The sequence below is a fragment of the Perca flavescens genome, chromosome 7 (genome assembly GCF_004354835.1).
Source record: "Perca flavescens isolate YP-PL-M2 chromosome 7, PFLA_1.0, whole genome shotgun sequence".
In the NCBI taxonomy this organism is placed as follows: Eukaryota; Metazoa; Chordata; class Actinopteri; order Perciformes; family Percidae; genus Perca; species Perca flavescens.
In genome coordinates, this window is record NC_041337.1 from 10,736,258 (window position 1) to 10,740,836 (window position 4,579).

The following is a 4,579-nucleotide window of genomic DNA, read 5'->3' on the forward strand; positions in this document are numbered from 1 at the left end:
GTTGGGTAAACAGAAACGCATGTCAATAGCAGTGTACAGGCACCAGCACCACCAGGAAGCAACACGCCCATACCCTGCTGCAACGTGTCAAACATGGCAAGTGATGAGTGATACATGGGTCAGGAATGCTTGAAGCCAGAAGGAATACTGTCAGTTTGTTTAGTGGAAGAAAAAGTGTATACACAGGGATTTTTAAATGTATATATTTAGCTGTTAAAATAGGGACTGAATTATCGGCCCATTTGTGTACAAAAACAGTGAGGGGTTGGTTTGCATCTCCCCCTCACTGTCTCTTCTCTCTCCTCTGCCTTCACCCAAAACAGGCCACCTATTCACTCACAAGCCACCCCGCCCTTCTCACATTTTTTTTTATATTCTCTCCTCAATCTCTTCTTTATTTCCCCCCACACCTCCTCTTTCCCTGCACTTAGAACGACGCGAGGAGGGGTGAAGAACAGGGTAATTAAAATGAGGACGCTGTGCAGTGAAATGAAGCGCAGTACAAAGACACACCTCATCCACGAAGAGATGAAAATATGAATGGAATAAAACCACTCGAGGGCGTGCTACAGATATAGGTAAACAGTACACCTCATATGTTATTTTCATCAAAATAAGAGTAGAAATAGCCGACTTTGATGACCCAGCTGCCCCTCTCTCGCACGCTTACACACACACACACACACACACACACACACACACACACACACACACACGAGGAACAAAGCAGCAGCACAGAGCTTTGAGTGATATGCATAGCTCCAGGACAACTAAGGAAACAGGTGAGATAGTGACACCTCACAGAAAGAAGAGGGAAATCAGATCCCAGTAAGCGTACCATGGTTACTGCAGAGAGAGGGATTGGCAAGACCAGAGAGGGTGCAGATGGAGGAGTCACCTTGAGTGAGAAGAGGGGGGGAAGAAGGGAGGGAAGGGACACAGTGGCGATGCCAATTTATTTCTTTTCAGGTCATAAACTTGTAGATATTAGGAAACACACTTGATGAGCAATTAAACTGTATCCTGAAGTCGAGTATGGGATTTATGATTGTACAAAAAGGATAATATAAGATGTGATAACTACAGGAGAAAATTAGCCTAATCCTGAGAAAAGCTTCACAGGTGTCCGCTACTGTTTGCATTCATGTCTGTTCGTGGTACAAAACACTGCCCGTCTGTTCAAAGGTGACTAAACATAGGAGTCAATGGAACTCTGGTCTGTCTCTCACTCTCACTAGAGGTGTGGGTGGAAAACAAATAATATTGATTGCACTCTCAGACGCAGCTTTATAGATTGATTTTCAAACCGGAATATGAGTGCACTCCATGAGACATCAAAGTAGCGTTTATCCACAACATTGGCGTCCTTAAGCCCACCTGTGTTACTGTTTATCACAGCTACAAATTTAGGTTTGAGCTCCGTAGTGAGATGTTTTAGAAGGACTCAAACAGGCAAAGTAAGTGGGGAGGATTAATACGTTTTGTGAAGTCACATGATATCAAATTTTGAAATAAATTACCAGTTTGTTTCAAATGGTTCTTTTTAAAATGTTATCTTACTGTTGTTTTGAATTCCTGAAACAACAGTGACATCTGTTGGTGGAGTACTGACACAGAAAAGATAAGTGATATTCTGTATTTTTCTTATTCCAGTGACAAAGACCAAAACCAAGAATGAATTAAGCTGTGTAGCCAAAGCCACTTCACCTCCAAAAACTATTAATAAACAGATCAATGAGCCACAATGAGCCACACCATAGCAGTAGGTGACATGTTCATTCATTACCATGAACACAGGCTCTGTGCTTTATTTAGAGTCAGTGCACATGCATCGTCCTGCTGCCAGAAATACTCCGCAGTAAACCACAAATGAAAATAGTCCCAAGAAAAACACCATTTATTCGTATAGGTAGCTTTTGCTAAAAACTAAAGTGTCCAGCTGTTAATGGGAAGTTTTGTTTGTTTTTTTTAAAGATTTACATTTTCAGTAAGAACAAATGGGCTGAGAGCAACAGAGAAGCTGGGGAAGTCAGAAAGTACTGAGAAACGGACTAATGCACTTTTGGTTTTAGTATTATCATTAGATTTGTTGAAAATAAGAAAAATACACAATATCTTGAGCTTTATCCTTTAACTTTACTTAATCTAGGGAATAATTACATGAGCAATCTTGCTTGTTCAAATGTACCGTATCTGATTTTTTTAAAAGCATGTATTGTTGTGGAAGATGCCAAAAAAAATCAATGGAGGAACAACAATCACCATAGGTCTTATACACCGCAGGCATTTGGACTTGTCATGGTAGTAAAAGCACAGGCGTTACTAATAACATTAATGATGGCCCTGTTCTATCCAAATGTCCCATTAAGCATCATTAATTATATTATTTTACACTTTTATGCTTTTACTGCTGTGACAAATCAAAATGTCTTCCGTGTAAAATTGCCCATGCATTAAATAGCAAAGCCTGCCATGTATCCATCATTGTCACACGAAACATAAGAATCTGAACAGAGTTGTAGAAATGGACAGCGTAACGCTTAACAATAAGATTCACAAAACCCTGAACAGTAAAGAAGGAGTAAGGAATCAAACTGAATATCTCATGAATTAAGGACTAGTTAATATGAGTTACTTAAAAAGAGAAGGCTACTACATTGAAGAACTAGTGTCTATGACATGCTTGATATGTACAGTATGCATAATGACCACTTTTTAATGCATCATTCCTGATTGACTCTGTTAGTTGCTGTGTGCTGTCTCACCAATTAAGGCAGTGCATTGTACTGAGAGTTTACTAAGAATGTATCATCATTTCATAGTTACCGTTCCATTATTTCTTACATTACTTTGATCCTCCATTCTGAGTAATTCAGGAGCTAATTGTTATATGCTTGCTAATCCATTTCCAGTTTATTCCTTATTAATTAATTGATTACTATTCATGATTATGTGTACCCTCATTGTAAAGTGTTAGGAAAAGGTAAAAAGGAGAAAGCTCAATGCGTGCTAATGCCAATATCAGAAAGCCAATGTGTACCAACAATAACTAAGAATGGAACATCCTTGATGTTTCTGAAAACGGTTTTAGTTAAGAAATAAATTGTATATGCAAAACTGTGTTTTGAACTAAATTAACCTCAAGGGCAATTGAGGTTAATTTTTTTTTTGTTTGTTTGTTTGAAGTGTTTCTCAATGACAACTGGAATGAAGCTGCTGAATATAAAAACAGAAATCCTAGCAGATATTTGGACAGAGAAAAAGCACCAGCCAGGACATAATCGGCTACACAAATACACCTAAGACAGAAGCTGTGGGAGTATTAGGAATGTGTTTAAGGTGTGGCTTTGCAGAGAAAATATTTGAATGTTGAAATGGTTCATGTTTTAAAGTGCCCCCCAGACTATATTTGTAAAGATGCACTAGGTTTGCTGCACTTATTATTAGACATTATGTCTGTACCAGACCAAGGACACTCCACTTCTTGTGAGTGCTGACAAATGAAACACACTTTTACCCAGTGTTCATTTCAGCACACACATATACACACTGCACTTATCTATTTTAATTTAAAATACTGTATTAAAGTACCTCTGAGAGAATTAAAATTATAGCTTAAAGTAATCTGTGTGTTCTACAAAACAATTTTAGTCCACAAATTGGAACATAAAAGCATGCTTAGGCCTATTTGTTTTTATTTTTGTCATCATTGACCTGTGTCACACAGTGAAGCCATAGGTTAATGTGTGCACAGTAGATAATGCAGTAACTAATCAAAAACATTTTCACTTAACAACATTCTAATTTTCACAACATAAAAACTATATTTGCTACATGTAAAATTGTTGTAAAGGTAAAGCTTTGCTAATGGTTACACGCAATGCACCACAGAATCGAATGGATCACAGAATTTGGTGTAACACCGGCAAGCAGGCAGTGGTGGAAAGTAGCCTAACTATTTACTCAAATACAAATTTGAGGTACTTGTAAAGGTAAAGGTACTTTTATTGTCACATACACATACATGTAGCGAAATTCATTTTCTGCATTTAACCCATCCCTCAAGGGAGCAGTGGGCAGCCATTTACAGCACCCAGGGATCAACTCCAGATCTGAGCCAGTGCCTTGATCAAGGGCGCTGACTGGAGAACCTAGTGCATGTTTTTGGATGGTGGGGGAAACCGGAGCACCTGGAGGAAACCCACGCAAACATGGGTAGAACATACAAAACTCCACACAGAAAGGCCCGGAACGACCTGGATATGGAACCCAGAACCTTCTTGCTGTGAGGCCACAGGGCTAACCATTGGGCCACCATGCTGCTGTAGTTTAGACATTAGTGCATCAATAATTATAAACCAGTGATAAAATATACATTATTCTAAAATAGGCCATTCTGCCTAATGAGCACTTTTGGGACTTGAAGTATATTTTATGGTAATACTTTTGAACTTTTACTCAAATAAAATTTCAATGCATGGCTTTTAGTAGAGTATTTACATCTGAGTGCTTCTTCCACCACCTCCACCAGGGGGCCTCAGTGCACCGTGTGGATGTGGTCACTGTGCCAAAACAGACA